The following is a 21853-nucleotide window of genomic DNA, read 5'->3' on the forward strand; positions in this document are numbered from 1 at the left end:
CATACCCAGAAGTGAGATTTATTTAGTATGTTGTGTAACCAATTCGGTGGAGAGAATTCGTCATAGAGCAAAGCGGAACAGATCCGAGAACATTATTTATGGTCAAGGTAAGTGGCGTTTGTGAAACTGTTGCTTCGTTCACATGTGTGCGCACGCGTGTGGTGTACGAACGGGATTGTGACGTGAAACGTAGATCTTACTGTGGGTCTGGGTCTAAAGAGTTTGAAAGGTTCCTCTTTCCCTTTCGTCTCTGCTCCTGTCCTCTGAGGAAAGTGTTCCAATGCAAATGGACACGGGTCCCGCCCCCTCCCGCCCCCGCCGCCCCCCACTCCAGCCCCGGAGGACGGCCTGCTCAGAGGGCCGCGGGCAGCGCCGCCTGCATCTGTTTCACACTCAGGGCGGAGGCCTCTTCTTGCTGGGGGGTACACGCACACAGCCTGGCCATTCCCCCCCTCATCCTTCGGGTCCAAGCGTCGCTCATTTCACGAGGTCCCCTTGTTAGAAATTGTCTCTCTCCACAGTGACCGTGCCTTTCTGTGTCTCCTTAGTTTGCAAGTGACCAGAACCTCAGTCTAATGCTTACGCTCCTCCATGAAGGCAGGGACCCTGATCGTCCCCTCCATACATGTATCCCCACTCTGATGCCTATTCTCTAGAAGGCACTCCATAAATATTTCTAGAAGTAGTGCTTTGTCTATGTCCCCATTTGATATATGGAGAGATACTGGTAGACCAATGACCATTTTCTAAGCCTTTTTCCTTTGGTGACTGTGGTCCTTGCCGTCTGTGGAGTAACTGTCTGAGGGTTGTCCTAGGCGGGTGTCTCAGCCAGGGCCCGGCAGTCGCCAAGGCGCGCTCAGCCCAGGAAAGCTGCACGGCGTGACAGGGCTGCTACCCAGACGACGGCAGGCCTTGGGGGTTCTGCCCAAGGCTGTGCAGCACCCTGGGGCCGTGAACCGGCAGGACAGTGGCACCGCCTGTAGGTGTGGGGGGCAGGTGCAGGGAAAGGTTTCCTGAGCCTTGAGAGAGGGGCTGTGGGGAGAGTCCCCTGACCGCGTCTGTGTGGCACTTGGCCCGAGGACTCGGCCAACCCATGGTGGCCCTACAGGAAGGGGGCATGGGAGTAAATACGCCAGCCCTCCCATCCTCCCACCCTCTGATGTCCCAGTGGTGGGACCCAGTGGGCAGGGGAGCCCAACAGCGCAGCCTGCACCGGTCAGTCGGCCTCCAGGATGCGCGGTCCCTACGGAGCAGGGTGGGCAAGGACGGGGAGTGCAGGGAGGAGAAGCAGAAGCCGGCGGGGACAGCGGGTGCCTCAGGGGACCGTCACAGCGTGGCTTGGCGAGGCCGTCACGTGGCGTGCTTGAGAGTGCGGGCGCCAGAGCCAGAGTCCCTGCGCTTCAGCCCCTCCGCTCCCGCCCCCTAGGGGCGGCGCCTCTCTGCGCCTCAGTCTCCTCCTCTGTAAAACGGGAACAGTAGTCATGGTAGCCCCCACATCTGTGGAATCCATTACATAGATTCTGTTGAATCTGTTATATAACACACCAAGCACTTGGATTAGCGACCAGCATGTTCTCAGAGCTCGTTAACTGTTAGCTCTTATTGTATCATCCCTGGGGACGTTTCCCTAGGCTTGAATGTAAAGTTAAAGGGGAGGAGAAAGTGAATAAAACCTTCCGTTGAAGACTGAGGTTTTGCAGAAGCAAAAAAGAAGTGAAAGCTAATGACGGGGCATTGGCACCAGGAGCGGAAAAGGCCTCCCTCCCCGGTTCCAGCGCAAGGCCGGCCCCAGCTCTGAGACTCCGACGGCCGGCGCGCATTCACTGTATTCACTTCTCCCTGCCAGCCGGGCATCTTTTTCTTCCTTAATAATCTATAGACTCAGGGAACACAGTTTAATGGGGAGATTAAATGAGTTTTCATTCGCTACATTGAAATATTTTAATCCCCTGAAGAGAAAGATTAAAGCTCTTTACAGAGAGCAGGGGTGTATTTTTAAAATTTATTTTAAAATATTTTATTTTTTCACTTTTAGAGAGGGAGAGAAACACCCATGTGCAAGAGAAACATTGATCAGTTGCCTCTTGCACATGCCCAACTGGGGACCTGGCCTGCAACCCAGGCATGTTCTGACTGGGAATCGAACTGGCAACCTTTCAGTCCACAAGCTGGCACTGAATCCACTGAGCCACACCAGCCAGGGCTTTCTTAAAAAACTAGTGTCGATATTCAGCATTCCACAGACTCTCCCTTCACTTCCTAGTGTCAGTGGATAGAAACATTCCGTTGCTCCCATCCCCACTGGCCACAGTGAAAAGGAAGGTGGAGATGGGAGAGGACTGGGCTGCTTGGGAGGGAAAGTCACGTCGCAGGTCAGCTTTGTGAAGAAAGGCCCAGGGAGGGGAGGAGGCTGAGAGAGGCACAAGCCTGTCGTGACAAGGGAACCAGCCAGTTGTGAAAAAATACATCTCTGTCTCTGTCTCTATTTCTATCTCTATCTTTACCTCCATCTCTGTAGGTAGATAGATAGACTTATGTAGGGAGATAGAGATAGATGTGTAGATATAGATGAACTGATATTTTGGATTAACACATTTTTAATAAGGACCGAGAGTTTGGAATGGACTGAGAACGCTCTCAGGCACGAGGGGCAAACTCTAGCACACAGAGTGTAGTGATGATCCAATGGGAGCAAAGTGTTTGTGGAGGGGAAACTCTAAACCTTGTCCGCCTCGGAGAGCACTGGGTTGAGAGTCCGGAGACCCGGCTTCACCCCCGGGAGCCTCCTGTGCCTGGGTTGTTACCCTTCTAAGATGAGAACGGGGCAGGGCATGGTTAACCTTCCTGGCTGGCTTGCGGGCTGGGGGCAGGGCGGTCTTTGGGAGCGGGCTGGACACGGATAGCCTCGGCTGGGCTCAGGCCCGTGTCAGCCGGCCTCTCATCTCCCAGCAGGCTGGTTTGGGGGTATTACTGGGCAGGAGGAGGAAGAGAGGAAGTTGAAGCTGCAAGATCCCTTCAAGTTCAGGCTCCTGGCATTCTACTGGCCAAGCAAGACACGGGGCTACACAGTGCGAGGAGGGGAGAAACTGATTCCACCTCTTGGTGGACGGAGTCGCAAAAGCGCATCGCAGGGCAAAGCCCCGTTGTAAGGGCTGCAGGTACAGCGAAAGGCAGAATGAGGGACATTTTTGCAGCCAGCCCAGCACACTCATCTCGTTATGTGAAGCTAATATTAGCACTTACTTTTTAGACTTACTGTGTGAGTTCAGTGAGATCGTGCATGTAAAGCAGTGGTTTGGAGCCAGGCTTGTAGGGGGAGCTCAGCAAATATTAACCATTACTGCTGCTGCTATTCTTATGATCATTAATATTGTCATTATGATGGATTTGGGTCCTCCTGATGCCCGGGCATCTGCTCCGTGTGGGTCTTAGGTTCAGATCCCCTCCCAGATTTTCTTCGGCGTGTCTAATTGCCTTTCCTCTTAACACCGGAACAGGTCAGCACGTGGAAAACTTCGTGATTCTGTGTGCACAGGTGCCACTGCGTGTTAGCGTTCTTTGACCATTAGCTGTCATGGCAGCCAGAGCAGAGATCTATTTAAAGAACACGTAGGTGCCTTTGCTTTTTTGCCCTCAAAGCCATGCCAGGAATGGAGACACATGGGTACCGGGCAGAAGGGTCCCGATAAGAGACAGCCCTTCCGCACACCATCTGCCTCGACTCAGGAACAGGAACGTAATTGCCTAGTGAAATTTGGTCACCTTGTGTTAATTAATGATGCCTCCAGCTAAACGTTCCTCATTTATTATTTAGTTTTACTTCCAAAAAAAAGATGGAGCCTGGAGTCGGAACTGCCTCACAGGCTGCCATGTTGCTAAATCCTCTAGTCCTGCAGACAGTGCCTCCGCTGACTGAGTGCTCTTGATGTTGAGCTAAGAGAAAAGGGACCGTGAAGTCTTGGCTTTCTTGGGGCTCTTGTTTATTGCCGAGCAGAGAATGGCCAAGATGCTTCCTGCCACATGGGAGAGGGCTCAACCGTGGTCGCTATTAGAGGTCTGACGTCAGCTGTTCTTCCACATCAGAGGCACCGACATTTGCAAAAAGAATCTACATGTGGGGAGAAGAGCAGAATGAATTTACTGATAGAAATCCCCATGAATTTTAATTTTTTGAAAAGTGGGGAAACACCTTCTTTTGATTCCACCTCCAAACAGAAGAAAAGCCGGAGATGAGATCTGTTTGATTCATCAGAAAACAGGCTGATTTTATTTCTCTTCGTTTTAGGAGTAGCTCTCCTGGTGCCGGCTCGCGTCGAATGACAGAAGGGTTCTATTTGGGCGCCCTGATGGTGGAGGGGCTTTTTCTCCGAAGCAGCCTGAAGCCCAGCTGGCTGCCATGGAGGCTGTTTCTTTTTTATCTTAATTCTTCTGACACCCGGAGAGCAGTTCATCCGTAGAATGGAAAGAATCCCTTTTGTCCATCCCTGATGTTTACGTGACTTTGTGGTTCCTCTGCAGAAGCCACAGTCTCACCCTCCGGCCCTCACTTTGAAGAACAGTGTCAGAGGAAAATCATGAGTTTAATTTTATTTTTTAGTTAAAACACTCAACTCAAAAAGACTAAGGCAAAAAAAAAAAGTTAGAAGGAATGCATTGACTTACATTATGGAAAAGTGCAGGAGTTTCAGGGATGGCTGGATCCAGGTGCTCAAATAATGGCAGAAAGCATTTTCTTACAGTGCCCTCTCTTCCACGTGATCTTTGGCTTCACGCTGGAGGGTGGCAGAGATGCCGCTCAGCAGCTCTGGGCTTACATTTTACCAGCCTAGTACCCCCCAGAATGAAAGGTTTCCTCCTCCTTATGAGCACTAGCAAAAGTTTTGGATAGGTATCTCATGGACTTATATCCGTCTCATGCCTTTTTGGTACCAAACACAGTGGCCAGGGGCATGAAATAGATGGACTGGTCAGGTGTGAGCATGTGCCAGCCCCTGGCGTGGAGGGGGGCAACAGCTGCGCCCAGACTTCATGGATCGACGATGGGGGAAAGGACGATTGATCCAAAAGACAATCAGGAGCAAGGAAGTATGTCCTGACCGTGCCAGTGTAAAGGATGACCTTTGGGACACCATGCTGGCCTGAGTCCCTCAGGAAGCAGACACCAAGATGTCATTAATGGTGTGAAGACTGAATTAGGGAAACACTTCCATGGGAGAAGATAGGAGGGCCAGGAAGGTGTGGAGAGCCGCCAGGCGCTGAGTGAAGGAGGGGAAGGAATGCTGGCTGGGGGCGTCCTCGGTGCCTGCGCAGCCCAGGAAGTTCCAGCAAGGCATCGAGGGGTCTACCAGGCACGGTCTCTGTCCAGGAGCCCTGTGTCTCCTGGGCTCAGCAGGCTTCTCTGACTCTCTCGGCTGCATGTGGTTACTGGCCAGCAGCAGCCCATGGGACTGTGACCTCGTTTGCACTGAAGGATTTGAGAGTGTTGCAGCTGGGACCCTCAGTCAGTTAAGCTCCCTGTTGCTGGAGGTCTGCGAGGCACATTCTCATGGCTACCACAGGCAATAACTCATTTATAAAGTATCTCATAGAGTCAGGTGCTGCCATAGCTTGTAGCTTAGTTGACCTGTCCCCCCATTTTATAGATGGGAAAGGTGAGGCAGGAGAGGTAATGATTGTCCCAAGCCACCCCACTAGCAGTGAAGAGCTGGGACTGAGATCCTGGCCTTTGCCTGCAGACCTACCATCCCCACCTGCACTGGTGGAGTCGTGTCCCCCCAGGTCCGTAACCACCTGGAACCCAGAATGCAACCTGGTTTACAAATAGGGTCTTTGTGCATATAGTCAGTTAGGTTAAGATGAGGTCCTACTGAGTTAGGATGGCCCCTACACCCAGTATCACTGGTGGCCTTACAAGGAGAGAGGGAGATGCAGACTCCGATGAGCTGGGGAAGAAGGCAGTGTGATGATGGAGGCAGAAGCCTGTGGTGCACCCGCAAGCCAAGGAACAGCAAGCATTGCCCGCAACCGCCAGAAGTACAGGGAGAGGCACGGAGCAGGCTCTTCCCTAGAGAGTTCCGGAGAGAGCAAGGCCTTGGTGACACCTTGACCTGGGGCTTCTAGCCTCTGGAACTGTGAGGGAACAAATCAGTTGTCCTAGCCATCCAGTTGGTGGCAGTTTGTTACGGCTCCTCCAGGGGGCTGACATGCCCCCCTGAAAGAACCTGCCATCCCTCGGGCTCATCTATTTGTGCTGCACGACCCTGCCTGCCGCCAGCCCTATGGGCACCTCTGATTAGATAAATCCAGAGCCACAGAGCCTGTGGTCAGATGGCAGAGGCACAGAAAGGCTGGGCCGAGGAAACTCAGGTCCTGTTCAGTCCAAAGAGAGTGCCTGAGACAGGGTCGTGTTGATAGCAGGCACCCCTGATGGGATGGGGAGGGCATGTCACCTCCGCGGGACTCTTCCCCAAACCCATAACTCCAGTCCAATCATGAGAACCATCAGACAAGCCCAAACCAGGGGGACTTCCTACAAATTCCCTGGCTCTTCGGAGTGTCAAGGTCATGAAGTAGGAAAAGGCTGAGAAGCTGTCACAGATTGGAAGAGGCTGAGACGTGATGACTCAGGGCAATGTCAGGTCCTAGAACGACCAAAAGAGACATTAGTGAAATCCAAATGGAGCCAGTTAATGGCATTGCACCAATGTTAAAGCCTCAGTTCTGACAAATGCGCCGTGGCGATGTAAGCCGTTGACATGAGGAGAAGATGAAGGAAGGGTATATGGGGACTCGCAGCTTTCCTGTAAATCTGAAATCATAACAGAATTAAAAGCCTATTTATAAAGAGAAAGCAAGACAAGAGAAAGGGAGGCAAAACAAAGGAATACCCCGGGGCCACTCAGGGACAGGGTGAAACTTGGTTTATGGCTGATCGCTTCCAAATTATATGACATCTGGCTAAATTTCATAGTCTGTTCCTGGGTACATCTGTCCATCCATCCTTCCAACAAATTTTTATTAAAAAGATGTTTGTCCATAGACCACTTAAACCTGTATTTTGTATTTCAGCAGAGCATGTACCATCCTTTGAAAAACTCTTCTCTGTAATAATAATACAATGAGCAACAATAAAAAAATAAAGATGAAAAAATAAAGTGCCTATATGCCAGGCACTGTTCGAAGTGCTTCTATACATATCAGCCAATGGAACTCTAATGACAACTGTATGAGGAGGTATCGTCATTGACCCCTGCTTCACAGATGGGGACGCGGAGGCACAGAGAAGTTCAGTAACTTCCTCCAGGCCACACAGTTCATGTGCGGTAGAGCTGGACTGGAATCCGGGCCACTTGGCCCTAAAACCTGACCCTTTCACTGGCTCTCCTTCCTCCAGCACCTGTGGCAGTTTGGGGCTGGACGTCACACTAGACGCCTTGAGGGAGGGAGGAGCCGAGTGAAGCGCCCAGCACACGGCAGGTGCTCCGTAAATGGTGGCTGCTCTCTGTGGTCCAGATTATACACCGCTTGTCCACATCCATTAGCTCAGTGAAATGTTCTGGATGTACCGGCCGGTAGGTGGGGAAGGTCTTACAGTCCCATTTTACAACTGAGGAAACCGAGGCTCAGAGCACGCAAGTGATGTGTTCAGGGTCACACAGCAGGCGAATGAGGGGCCAAGAATCAAGCTCAGAGCTCCAGAAGGCAAGTTCCAGTCTCCTTCCTCTCACAGTGCCTTGCTGGATAGCACCGCATCAACTGATTAATAAATAATACTTGTGGACCTGTCTTAAAAGCTTGTCTTGCCAAGTCCTGTGGCATCTCCTCTGTAATTACCTTATTCTCTCCTGCGGGGGCCAGTGAGCGTCCTCAGACTTGTCTCCTTCCTGGCAGGAAGAGGTCTGTCTGGACACAGAGGCCAGCCTCGGAGACCCAGCAGTTTCTCTCTCTCTCTCTCTCTCTCTCTCTCTCTCTCTCTCTCTCTCTCTCACTCTCGCTCACTCTCCTGTGTCTCTGCTCCACTTGTTTTGTCTTGGACGGCTCCCCTGGGATGAGCTGTGCTCCTGTGACATTTCTTCCCTTTTGTGTTCCTGGTAAGGGCATTTCCCCAGAGGCTCTTAAAAGAGAAGGATGCAGTGAATACAGCTCAGCGAGCCCAGTGGGGCCAACCAGCCAGAGCCTGAGGACCGGGCGGAAGCTGTGGCACCGGTCCCTTCTTCACGGGCCGCCTCCGGCGTGCACACGCATGTGGGTGCCGATGCACACATACACACACGCACACTGTATTGCAGGGCAGGCTGAGATGTGATTGAAACATGGGGTCCTCTGGCTGGAGGGGCTCAGTCAGCCTCCCTGAGGCATCTTAGCGCAGAGCCCTCTGCAGACTTGCTGTATTGGTTTCCTGTGGCTGCTGTAACAAGTAACAAACTCAACGGTTTAAAACAACACAAATTTATTATTTTACAGTTCAGGCGGTCAGAAATCCTAAAATAAGGTGTTGGCAGAGCTGCGTTCCTGTGGGAGGCTCTGGGGAGCTTTTTCAGCTCCTGGGGGTCGCCTGCAGTCCTTGGCTTGTGCCTCTCCCAGTAACAGCATCTCTCTCTCCCGCCCCCGCCCCTTCTACACTTTATCATCACCTCTCCTCTCTGACCTCCTGCCTCCCTTTTTTTCCTTTGTAAGAGTTCTTGTGACTGTGTTGGGCCCACTCAGGGAACTCAGTCTCTCCATCTCAAGATCCTTAAATGTCTGTAAAGCCTCATTTGCCATGTAAGGTAATATATTCCCCGTGTCTGGGGATTAGGACTCCGGCGTCTTCAGAGGCCATTTTTCTGTCTCACTTGCCAAGTGGAGTGGGAACATTCTTTCTCCCTGGGCTACCTCAGTACCCATCTCCCTGGAGACAGTGCAGCACAATATGGGCCCTGAAGCAAACTGTTCAGATTCTCACCCTGCATCCCCTCTCTTTCCAGCTGTGTTACCTTGGGCAAGTCACCTACCCTCTCTGTGTCTAAGTTCCCCGTCTGTAAGAAGAGATACACTGTAACAACTTCATGGCACTGTTATAAGTCATGAAAAGCTCTGGGGTGACAGAGGATGTCACATGCTGCATCACAAGCACCAGAACTAAACGGGAGGGACCATTATAATTAGGGTTGCCATCTAGCATAATAAGTAGAAACTCAGAGGACCTTGATTCAAATCCTAGTCTCACCACTTACGAACTAAATGGCCTCAGGCTATTTGCACGAGGTGCCAGAGCCTCAGTTTTCTCATTTGCAAAACGAAAATAAAACAATGATTGTCTTAACCCATGGGGCTGTCATGGGGATAAAACAATACCGTGGTGCACGTGAACTCCCCGGAGCACAGCGGGTAGCTCTGGCTGGTTCAGTTGTCATCACCACCTCCGCCACTGCCTGTCCTCCCAGGGGCGAAGGGGCACCTTCCTGGACTGCCTCTGGCCTCAGCAGAACAAGGACAGGACAGGCAGCCTGCTGGACCCAGGGCCCCCAGAGACCGCTGTGCAGTGCCCCAGCTTTGAGAGGGTCAGGGCAAGGCTGGCACAGCCTGAGGCGGGTACCTAAGAGGCAGCCCCTCTGCAGGGCTGCTAGGCGTCCCAGCAGCGGCCAGTTCTATGGACGAAGGGCTCTCGGGACAGAAGAGGGGTTTGGACATGGTGATCGGGGAGGTGGGGAAGGTAGGGACAAAGTTCCGAGAGAAGCCACGGCCAGTTCCTAGATGGTGTGGTCACCAGGAAAGGTGCGGGGTTCTGGTTTCAACCATATCTTTTTTTTTTTTTTTTTTTTTTTTTAAATTTTGCTGCAAAGCCCTGTCTCAATGAATACTTGGGCGGATGCCCAGTATGCAAAACAGCGAGAAGCACAACTGCTGTAGTTGAAACCAGGGGTGGGGGTGGGGGCAGCAACTTGAGCCTCTTTTTCACTCCCGTGCGGACCTCTAGGGGGCCTCATTTGAGGAGAAACTAGCAGGGTGGCAAAAACACAGGCTTTGCAGTCAGACCTGGGGTGTGCGTCCCTGCCTCCGCTGCTGCCTTGACATGTGGGCTCTGGGGCTTCACCTCTCCTGTCTGAGCCTCGGTCGTCTTGTATGAAAATGGGATGAGGTGGTGAAGACTGGCAACAGTCACTCTAGAGGGCCCGGCACATGGGAGATATCTTGGCCTTCAGCAGGTGGTGGCTATTTTGATTCCCTAAGGGAGTTCATGACAGGCCCTCCAAGAACACTCGTCTAATGCTCAGGGAAACCGTGAGGCAGAGTAGACATTCCTTGGGATTAGGAGCCAAAAGGCTTGGGAGCTACTTGGGTTCTCATCCTGCCACCAGCAGCCTGTGGGCCTTTAGTCCCTCTCTGGGCTTTGTGAATCGCTTTGCAGGTGTTTATTGGGGGCCTATGTGCCTGGCAATGTTCTAGGCACTAGGACACAGGCCCTGGCATCTGAAAGGCAGAGTTCCAGATTCAACTCTGCCACTTCCTAGCTTTTTGGCCATGGGTAAGTCACTGCCCCTCACTGGTCCTCAGTTTCTCCATGTGTAAAGTAAAGGGATCGAACTGGTATCATAGGGACTTCCCAGAAAAGGTTCAGTGAGGTCGTGGCCAAAAAAAGTGTCGAATGCACTTGAACTTGACTCTGACATTCTGGAACATGGGCTTCGGAATCGTACAGCCCTGGGCTGGAATCCCGTGCCGCCACTGACTGCGGAACCCTAAGCAAGAGACTTGACTTCTTGAGTCTCAATGTCCTCATCTGAAAAGTGGGGGCAATGATAGCGCCCTCCGAGGGGCATGGCGAGGCCTCACAGTGCTGATGCAGGTGAAGCTCCTAGCAGAGTGGCTGGTGCATAGTTGGTTCTCAATAAATGGTAGCTGCCTTCACACCGCCACCGCCACCATAATCGTCGTCACCCCAGTGAAGACCACCGTCACCGCCATCCTCACCACCATCGTGAGCATCGTTGTTGTGGTCGCCTATAAAGAGAAGCTCTAAATGGTCTCTTAAGTTCTGACATTTTAAGTTCTGCTTTGTTAGGGGAGAATTAAGTGACAAACGAGATACCTCTTCCTGGGCCACTCTTTAGGGGAGGGTCCCCAATAATGAGGGCTCTCCGTCACTTGTCAGAGGAGTTCTAAACAGACCTTGGTCTGTTTGAGGTTTCCTATCCTTTGCCCAGAGTGAGCGGGGATAGGGCCTGTGAGATGCAGAACACTGGGAGCCATGGGAATCAATTTCTTTGTGTATATTTCTCCTTTTCTTGGTTGCATTTTCTTGTCCACGTAGCGATTTCACTTCAGAAGGTCAGTCTGGCTCTCTTGGGGATGGGTCTCTGGCTAAGGCCCAATTGTCTGATTTAGACGTCCAATAATCTCCCAGTACGTCCTGCTCAGACCGCATGCTGGAAGGAGGGACTGGCACCTGCCATCCTACGCTGGCTGTAAATTCCTTTCTCACTCTGTCAAAACATCTGAATCGTAGGACAGGTCGTGGATCATGAGACCATAGCAGCTCACATCTCGTGTGTTCTTATTGTTGCTTTTTAACCTCTTCCTGTCTTTAGGGAAACCAAGTAGTCAAAACCTCCTTTGTAGGTGGGACTTGGAGACATTAGATGACTTTTATAAGGTTGTATGGGGGGTTAGACCTGGGACCCAGGAACCTGTCAACTGCTTATTCAACTACGCCACCCTGTCCCTTAAACATTTCCTTTTGCTAAGCCTCATCTTTGCTACTCTGAACCCCGAGGCTCCTGAGGTCCAGGACAGAAATCTGCAATAACATGGGTGAGGGCAAGATCAGCGGGGCTGATTTCTTTTGGGGAAATCGACTTGCAGGTTCCCACACTGGGGTCAGACTTCTCTGAGCCCAGCCAAGCGGTAGATGCTTTGGGGGAGTGTGTGGAAAAGGGGCTGCGAAGTGACAGCTCCTTTGCTCTGAGAGTGACGATATTAGAACAAGTGTGTGGTAGGTAGGCTGTCACAGACTTCACTGTGTGATGGCGAGAAGTCCCGTCCCCCTCCTTCCCCTGGACTCCCCCTTCTCTACTGGAACCATCCAATAACTTAACTTCACCGCCTGAGGAGGGTTCGCTTCCCGCCCGGCCCCTCCTCCGCCACGGCTTAGCGCTGTCCGCGGTGCTGATCGCCAATCTCCTGACTGCCGTTCGACCCGCTGGGATCTCTGGTGCGCCCAACCTCTCCTCCCGCCTCCCACCTCTCTTTCTCCAGGCACCTCACCCATAAATCACGGGTGGGAGGCAGCCTTGGTTCCCCTGTGCCGAGAAGCTGCTGCCCCCTCCCTTGCTCAACACAGGGCTTTGCAGCAGTGGAGGCAGCCGCCGCTGATTTCGGGCACTGGAAGCAATTGATTCGTCGGCTGCCAGCAGCCTGGAGTTGCCTACGCGGGCGGACGACAGAGAGGAGGGGAGAGAGAGAGAGAGACTTACAGAGCAGAAACCTTCATCCATGTGGAGGGCAGTCTGAGGGAGCCACGGTCTTTGCCTTGTCCACCGACTGGTCTGACTTTTCCCCTGTTCTGGTGGGGGTATTTCTTTTCATCTTGGTACTGCATGATTTAGAGATAGTTGAGGTGTGCGTGCATGTGTGTGTTGGCTCTTAGATTTTATTTTGGGAAGAGTAGGAGAGTCAAATGAACAATTTTCTTTCAGGCACCTCCACTGAGCTTTCAAACCAAGTCATCGGAAGTTAACATCTTCCCACCCGGCAGGGAAGGGGAGTTGCCAAGAATCTGGCTCACCGTTCCCCCTGCAGTCCTCCAGTGTCGGTAAGTGATATTCTCCTGAATTGTGCAAATGGGCTGGGGGCATTGGAACCCCAGTCGTGATGAGGCATGCACAGGGGGCGGGTGGTCTGGGGGGCTGGTGGGGGGTGGTGCTGAGGAGCGGCCGTGGCTACTTGCCCACATTCTGCAGCGTTTGATCACCCAAGTGGCACCCCAGGGTATTTCAGCTCAGTGCCTGGGGAGGGGTAAAATATGCTCACATTTTAGGCACTGCGATAAAAATTGTGGCTGCTGCCCAGTTTGGCCTCTCCCTTGCAGCAGAAGCTGTGGAAAGTAGCTGGCAGTTCTCTGAGTGAATTAACCCTTCGTGGGGCTGGCCAGCCTGACACGGAGGGTCTCAGGGGGTTCTGATCTAGTGGGTGGGCACCTTGGCCCTAGACAGGAGAGGGTCGCCTGAGGCTGGAAGGTTAACCCTTGCCTAGTGTCACCTCAGCACACCAGGTGAGGCTTGCGCAGGACAGGGCTCCGATTGTTCCATCTTCCAGGGACAGCAGAGTAATTCAGTTGTGGTCAGTTTTTTTCCCCAAGCTTGGCTGTTCTAATCCTCTTGAGATGAGACCCAGGAGCCATGAAAGGGACCGCATTTTTCTTGGAATAAGTGGTCGGGTGGGTCAGAGGGGAGCATCCAGCTGCGTGCTGAGCAGACGGTGCTTTATTTTCACAGGTGGTGTAACCTGTAAGTGATTGTATGGCGAGGGGTGCATCCTGGCACCAGCCAGGGAGACTGCATCCTTGAGCCCGACTCAGAGTGGGGGAAGAAGGGAGCGGGGTTTGCTCAGGTGCCGGGGAAGGGCTCCCAGTGCCAGCGCCAGCTCCGTTCCAGGGCCGAGCCTTCCCTGCTGTAATCATCTGAGATCCTGATGGGATAAGCCTGCGCCAACCTGTTAGTGAGTGGCAAGTGGAGGCCCTTTGCAAGCGAATCCAGAAACTCACATTTCATTTTAAAATGACTTTGCTGCTAATCTGTGACTTATCAAAAGGAGATTTCTCTTTGCTTCCTGCTGTGATTACAGCTACCTTTCTGGAAATAAATGTCCTTATTTTTAGCATCTCTACTGGTATCTCAGGGTTCGCTTCAGTCTCCTGCACCCCTAAGGAGTTCCTCTTTAGGTTCTTGTTCTTGGAGGCGGGAGGAATGAACTCTCAGCCCCAGAGACTGGCGAGCCTGGGCCGTAGGCAGGGCCCACTCAGTCGTTTTCTCCAGCTCCGGAGCCCCATGGGGACGCTGACATGCCGGGGCGCGTGCCTGCCCAGGCAGGACATGTGAGGGAGAAGGGAGGGCTTCTCAGTGGTTAGTGCCCAAGATTAGGTCCTCAAATTCCAGACCTCCTACACTGAGTGACCTTGAGAACAAAGTTGCCTTAGTTTCCTTCCCGGGAAGCCTCACATATAAATGATGTGAGGAAATTCAGTTCAAATATGAAGCCACAGATCTGGCTATGGGTGATATTTAACTTTGGCATTGACTGGTCAGGCTGGACCATGGTGGGGAGGCCGTGGAGTGGGGGTCTTTAGGGTCCTCTGCAGTGCTGAGTATTGACCTTTGAGGGTCTGGAGTGGCCTGGGGAAGGATCAAGGGAGCCCCAGGGGCCTCAGTGCCACATCACCGACTGGTACGGGAGCGTTTTAATATTTTAATGACTGGTTCAGCCATGCAGTGCATGTCAGCCCAGCTGCGGGAGCCACGACTGGGTTGTCCCCATGGGGGTGCTTTTCAAGCACCTCCTTGCCGTCCCCCAGTCCTACTTCCTTGGGGGTGGCTAAGATCCAAGAGGCAGCCTTCCCTCCTCCCCCATCGCATTTGAAATGGTGCATTGTGGTGCACCAGGGAGAGGGAGACAGGAGCTTCTGGAAGGAGCCTTGCACTTGGAGTGGGAGACCTGGGTTCTGGCCCCAGCTCTGTCTCCCCTTTCCGGGCCTCAGTTTCCCCACCTGTGCAATATGGTAATTGTTCAAGGTGACCTCAGAGCTCCTCCCAGTTCTGGGGTCTCTGTGTGTTAAGTGTGTATGCATGTGCACGCACGCTTCTAGGCAGGGTTAGTTCTGTCTTTGGGAAGGCATCACCTGCATTGAGGAGTCCTTGTTTGGGGTCCACTGGGGCGTGATGGGGGGCTCTTGTGAGAACTTCAGGTTCCTGGAATCCCGTGCTCAGGGAGAGAGTGCTCTGCTTTCTGTGCAGCATAGGCAGGTGCACAGACAGATTTTACAGCGCATGGAGGCCCATAGAAGCTCATCCTGGGGGTGACAGCAAGAACCCCTTGGAGAGCCACCCCTCTGAGAAGAGGCCCATTCGCTCAAACACCCAATATCAGGGGGTTCATGGGCCCTCTCTAGAGCCCATGGGAGCACCTCAAGTTCAGAACCTCTGATCCAGTCTAACCCCTTTTGGGGGAGGGGGACAGAGAGGGAAAGCAACTTTCCCAAGGCACCCCCGCCCCCCACCGCCAGCAAGTCACGGCACAGCAGCATGCGGGTCTACCGTAGTGAAGACAAAGCATCATCCCCTCGCTCCCAGCTCTGGCAGCCGCCAGCCCGCCTGGGGCGTGGAGACAGGACAGGAGCACCTCGCCAGCCTGTGTCGGTTCTAGGGACACACAGGCATGGAGCACAATGCGGACGTTTCCTTTCTCGCATAAGAGAGGCAGCACCAGAGAGTCCATGGTTTCACAGGGACGCCTGGAAAGCCAGCCTCCCTGGTTTGCTGTGCTTTTTCCTCCCCTTACTGCTCCTACACGTCCCAGATGCCTGTCCAGAGCTGTGGCTTCCGGTCAGGGTAGCTGCTCTGGGGGGTTATTTGTAGCATGTGGTGGTATTTACTCTTTATTTGCCCCTCCCCCTGCCCTGTCTCACTGTCTATATATATGGGTCATCAAGGGTCTGTGACTTTCTAATAAAATCCACCATGACATATGGACCTGTCTTCCGCTCGCCCTCCCCTTTGAGTGGGGAGCTGGGCGTAAATGCAGACACAGCAGCAGCCGATGTGAAGACGGTGAGAAGCCACCAGCGCAGTTCATTCTGTTTAGGCGTTGTGGCTGTGACCCAGGCTCAAAATAGCCCCGGGTCCCAGGAGAGGTGGGCTGGAGCCGATGAGCTTAAATTACTCCGCTGCCACCCACGATAGGCATCTTCGAGGTGCTGGGGTGGGAATGGGGTGCCACAGCCCCCTCTCCCTCCTGCTCCCATCCCCGGCTGCTGGCAGAGCCTCCAGGGCTGCTGTGTGGGACTCCGGGAGCAGCCGGACCCGAGTTTGAACCCTGACGCCAACGCTTATTGCTGTGTGACTTCAGGCAAAACCCTCAACATCTCTGAGACTCAGTTCCTCTGGCATATGAAAGTAGTTCGGTGTGATCGCTAAGAGCGTGGGGCATGGAAAGAGAGCTCCTGGGTGTGGATCCTGGTTCTAGCACTTGCCAGTTGTCTCACTTTGCCTCTCCGGGTCTCAGTTTTTCCACCTGTTAATGGGTTAATGCTTGTGAAGTGCTTTGTGTTGAGCCTGGCGAGAAGCCAGCGCCCTGCAGCTGCTAGTGACGAGGATGATGTCAGCGGTGGTGACAGTGGAATTCCCCCTGACCCAGACATGATCAGGGTGAGGGAGAGGGAGGTGAGTCCCTCCTGCCAGCCGTGCAGCCTTGGAACCCAGGAGAGAGAGGACGTGGCCAGAGGTCCCTGGACCTCCATGTCTTCATCCATGAAATGGGCACACTGACCCCCTTTCCTTAACGCTTGTGTGCCCCTGAGGATCAGGGCAGGCCCTGTGGGGAGAGGCCAGGAGGGGAAACCCTCGGAGTGCCTCCGAGTCTTTCGTTCCTTCAAATGTTGGGTGGCTTTTGCTGAATCATCTAACCTCACCGTCTCAGAGCCCGTGCCTTTTTCCCGGCAGACCTGAGCTTTCCCTCGCTCCCGGCCACCGTGCGCCTGCACAGGGCCCCCACAGGTGTCACAGGGCGGGAGGGATCCTTGAAGGCCAAGGTTGTGCCACCTCCATTTACGGAGCCTGGGTTTGCACACAGCTCAGCAGCAACTTGCATGCGTGCGTGTGTGAATGAATGAAGCCTCCGTTGACTGACTAGTGGACAGGTCAGTTTGGGGAAGTGCCTTGGCCTGTGGTCCAGCCAGAGGCCTGATTATGATGAGTCACTGGTGAAGTTTGGAAGGACTTTGCTTTCCTCTTGGGCCTCCTACAGGCAACCTACAGGCCTCTCTCTCCTCCTGCCAGAAGAGCCATTGCCATTTATTCATGTGTCGCATGTTTATTGAGTATTTACAGTATGCATGGCACCATGGCGGGCATTGGGAATAAAATGGTGACAATCCCTTTGGGACTTAGATAAAGCAAATGGCTACTTATAAAATGTGCTCTTTTGTGGGGTGGTACTTGATCACCCTAAAACACTCAGCTCACGGACCTCCGGAATTCCATCACGAACGTTTCACTTTGTCGTAGGGCTTTGTGCTTGGACAAAGAGCAGGGGCTCTGGGGTGGGGCGGTGCCTCCATCCTTCCTTACTGGTCACTCCCACCTTAACGAGGGGCTGTGAGATGCTTCCCCAAAGGCGAGGAGAGTGCTTTTCTGGAGCAGGGAGTGGAGTGGGCGCACGCTAATCTTGCAGGTAGAAGAGAGGGCCAAGGCAGAGAAAGGCGAACGTTGCTGGAGACACATTCTGCAGGGGAATGAAAAGCTCTGCGGCGCCCAAGAGAACCCAAGGGCAGCTCTTGGGCTGCACCCGATACCCGTGCCATCGGCCCTGGGGCCAGGATTTCCAAAGCCTCCACTGCCATAGGTGAAGGCGGGGTTTCATTTTATTTTCAAGGTTTCTTTAGACTTTTTTTAAAAAAAGATGTTATTTATTTTCAGAGAGAGGGAAAGGGAGGGAGAAAGAGAGGGAGAGAAACATCAATGTGTGGTTGCTTCTCATGCGCCACCCTCCTGGGGACCTGGCCCGCAACCCAGGCCTGTGCTCTGACTGAGGATCAAACCGGCGACCCTTTGGTTCCCAGGCCAGCACGTGGTCCCCTGAGCCATACCAGCCAGGGCAGGGTTTTCATTTCGAAATGCAAAACGCTTTCACAGGTGGTAGTTCTAACAGGTCTAGGTGTATTGGGAGCCTCAGACTTTTTTGCCACGGCTCTCCCTCTGCCCATCACCGCCTCAGGGTTTGAGCAGAATGAGAATCAGGCCCGTTGTCTCCCAGACACCATTTGCTTTCTGCTTCTGAATCCCTCAGCTTTCCACAGGAGTGTGAGCTGGCCCCGGCAGAACTGGCCTTTTTCTTGCTAACCTCACAGCACTCCTGGGCGGGGGCGGTGCCTCCTTCGCAGGCAGGACCCAGGTTATCAGGTAGCTCAGTGACCCTGCGGCAGTGGTGGGGAGCCGAGCCAGGTCTCTGGGGCTCTTCTTAGCCCAGCTCGGCTCCCCATCCGGGCCGTGGAAATGGGGGAGACGGGAGGGTCGTGCCGAGGCACCAGGCTGCTGTGTGCAATGTCACGGCGGTTTCCTCGAAGTAATTGTCTTTGCTGTCATTAGTTATAATGACATAATGCATGCTTAAATCTCATTGTAATGGAGCCGTGTCAGACTCTGACTTAGCAATCCAGCTAGCGAGCAAGATAACAGGCCTCAGGAAGCTGGGGCTTGTGCCCACCCCCCTTCCCAATGAATCAACGAGAGGAAACTCATTTGACAGCATCCTAATGATGTTCGGGTTTGAAGGCTTTATTTGCAGAGTGAGGGAAAAACTGCCTCGTCTCTCAATATAATCTCAGCGAGTTCATTCAGCTGCCTTCTTCTTGCTTCCTTTTTTTCTTTCTTTCCTCTTTAATGCACCTACACAATGACAAGCAGCGACTTGTGAATGGAGCTGCTTTCAGTAGAGAACAGATTATGTAAGCAGGTTCGGGGCGAGAAGCGACGGAGGGGCAGCGTGCGGTTTACTGCGGAGAGGGGTGGGCGGTGTCTCCAAAGTCGCTGGCCAGACCCCTCGTAAGATGCTGGCAAAGAAGCACGTGTGGGGTCCCTTCTGTCCCACAGCCCAGCCCCGGCCCCAGCCCCGCTCCACTCCACCTGTTGGCTTTTCCCTCTGCCACTATATGGCTGGATTAATCTGTCAGCTTTAAGTAGGATATTGGAGCTCAATGAAGGCGATCAAGTCCTGGAAGTGGCTGCCACCATGTCAGGCAGGGGTGCCTGGCCAAGTCTTTCTCCCAAAGGTCTGCAGATTGGAGGCTCGTGGGAAAGGCTGTTGGATAGGAAGGAAGACGTAAGCTTCTGACCTGGGCAGTTTTTCCTCTGATCATTCCTACCTGTTGTTCACCTGAGAGCCAGTCGGCCCGGGCCAGAGGGAGACCTCAGGCCTGGGTGTGTGACAGAGGACAAACGCAGGGCAGGGGCCGGCCCCCAGAGTGGGAAATCGCAACGCACAGACCAGCGACCAGTCTCTTCTGCCTTTCAGAAAGGGACACGCTGCTGCTCCTTTAGATTAGCTTTTTCTCCGTTTTTCCCCGAAAGGGTTTCTCTGGCCGGGGCCCGCCGCCATGTCATCTGCAGGGGGGTCCGGGCGCGTGCCCGCTTCTGGAGGATGCGTGAGTGCCTTCGGCCGGAATCTCCAGGGAAACATAAATCATCCTCACATTCTAGCGACAAGAGGGGGCTTCGCTCCTGATGATGATGTGCGCAGAGCTGGCTTCATCCAGATGCTCCCAGCTTCCCACAGAGAACTTGCCGCTTTGCAGGTTCACACAGACATTTCTGTTCCGGCACAGGGAGCCGAGAGTTGAGTTCCTCCTCTTCCTCATTTCCTAGTATGTGACCGTCAGTGATCCTTGCAGGCTGTTTTTCCCAATTTTCTTTTCTAAATTTTTAATTTATTTTTAGAGAGTGGGAAAGGGGGAGAGAGGGAGAGGGAGAGAAACATCAATCAGTTGCCTCTCGCACGCCCCCAACTGGGGACCTAGCTCGCAGCCCAGGCGTGTGCCCTGCCTGGGAATCGAACCAGCGACCCCTTGGTCTGCAGAACAACACCCAACCCACTGAGCCATACCAGTCAAGGCCGTCTTCTCAATTCTTCATGTTAAAATATATTCTTTAAAAATGGAGCATTGGAATTAGTTGATGGTAGTTGTGTTTTGTTTTTTTAAATAGTGCCCTCCCTTGGCAAATAAAAATAGCGTCAAAAAGTCCTAGTTCACTTTTAGTAAGGGGATAAATTCAGAAGTGAATGTCTGGTCTCCTCTGCATGGTAATTTGGTTTCTTCTCAACCAACACACATTCATTCATTCGATAAATATTTATTGGCTATCTCTGACTACGTAGGTCAGAGATCCCCAAATACAAGATGGACCTTTAATTTTCACATTTTTCCAATAAAATGATCAGTCCCCCCAACTCTCACAAAATATTTGCTAGACTTAAGTAAATAACCTATTAGAAAAGGGAAGAAAGAAAGCAAAAACCTACTAAGAATGTAAATGAAATGGTCAAATGTCCATTTATAATATTTGATTCATTAATTGTATTACACACATACTTAAAATAATATATTATGTAAAATAATTAATCCATGAAAGCTTTATTCTGCCACTTTCATATATGTTAAAAAACAGTGAGCCCTGGCTGGTGTGGCTCAGTGGCTTGAGCGCCAGCCTGTGAACCAAAGGACCGCCGGTTTGATTCCCGGCCAGGGCACATGCCTGGGTTGTGGGTCAGGTCCCCCAGTAGGGAGTGCGTGAGAGGCAACCACATGTTGATGTTTTTCTCCCTCCCTTCCCCTCTCTCTAAAAATAGAAAAACAAACAAACAAAAAAATGAACAAACCAGAAAAGTAGGGTAAGTTTTACAGCTTGAGTAAAAGTCCACCGACTGCGAATCTTTCAGTGAGGAATGGGAGGAGGGGGGAGCACCATTTGGAGCTGCCCGGTGGCTGAACAGTTTAATAAGAATGTACGTAAACAATTTTGTTATTCAAAATAAAATAAACTGAGAGAGAGGGCGAAAAACGCTTGGCAGTGTGGGAAACTTTTTAAGGACAAAGGAGTGATTTTCTGTTTTCTGCAGAATGTTTGGTTGGGGGGATCCTTATCTTCTGCCTGCTCACTTACAGCATTTGCCAGGCACTGTGCCCAGTGCTAGAATGTAGTAAACAATTTAGATTGATACTTTCTCTCAAGGAGGTAGACATGAATCAGTAATCATACATAAGGGTGTATAAACAGGACCTGAGCTAAGGGTTCTAAAGAGGGGAACGCAGCTCTAAGGCAGCATGTCACCGGAAATCTGACCTGATCTGGGAGGGCTTCCCTGAGGGAGTGGCGTTTGGCCTGCGAGCTGAAAGAGGAGTAGGAGGTAGCTGAGTAAAGGGAGGAGAACAGAAGATCCATGGCAGTGAGCACAGCATGTGCAAAGGCCCTGGGGTGGCATCCACGGAGCTGAAAGAAAGCCAGCAAGGCTGGAGCACGAGGTCGGGGAGCCCAGTGTGAGATGAGGCTGCTGGTACTTGCAGGGCCGATGTGGCACAGGCTCCCTGGAAAGAAGGGGGACAGTGGGACCCCCACCAGGGAGAGAGTTTGCTCTGCAATTAACCATGGTGTGGGGCCCCTCCCTGAAAATGTGGAGGATGAGAGTGGAGAGAGGAGGCAGGGGTAGTTGTCTGTCTACCTGGGTTTAAATTTCAGCTCTGCTGCTGTGTGACTTTGAGGAAGTTACTGAATCTCCCCGCACCTCAGTTTTCTTATGTGGAAAATGGGGATAACAATGACCTCATCGCATTGTCTTGGGAATTTAGCAAGCCAGTATGCATTTAGAGTCTTTGCTTGGAACAGGCACAGCCCATGAGGGGTGCTGATGAACATTAGCTATTATTTTGATGGTGATGACGATGAAATCTCAGCGCTCAACATCCTAGAAGGGGCCCTCTTCATCCTTCCCGCCCTCCGCCCACTGCCTCACCGCCGTTAGGCCTCTATGCAAACATCATCTTCTGAGGGGGGCCTTTTCTGACCATACGTGCAATTGCACCCCCACTGAAGAATCTGACTTCCTCCTC

General features: G+C 52.5%; 1 protein-coding gene across 3 annotated transcripts in view; it reads left to right on the forward strand.

Moving 5' to 3' along the window:
- The window catches only part of RPH3A (rabphilin 3A), a 155887-nt gene that overhangs the window by 72035 nt on the left and 61999 nt on the right, over nucleotides 1-21853 (forward strand). The window contains exons 1-2 of one of the 3 annotated variants that reach the window (XM_054594071.1): nucleotides 12184-12547; nucleotides 12678-12793. The exons of 1 other annotated variant lie outside the window; for it this stretch is intronic. The gene's annotated coding sequence lies outside the window, so the exon portion shown is untranslated. Of the gene's footprint in view, nucleotides 1-12183; nucleotides 12548-12677; nucleotides 12794-21853 lie in introns of those variants that run through there. One more of the 3 variants, XM_054594072.1, reaches the window with a different exon arrangement.

This window comes from Pteronotus mesoamericanus, unplaced genomic scaffold (assembly GCF_021234165.1).
Source record: "Pteronotus mesoamericanus isolate MK-2021 breed Mesoamerican mustached bat unplaced genomic scaffold, CSHL_Meso_final scaffold_507, whole genome shotgun sequence".
Taxonomy (NCBI): domain Eukaryota; kingdom Metazoa; phylum Chordata; class Mammalia; order Chiroptera; family Mormoopidae; genus Pteronotus; species Pteronotus mesoamericanus.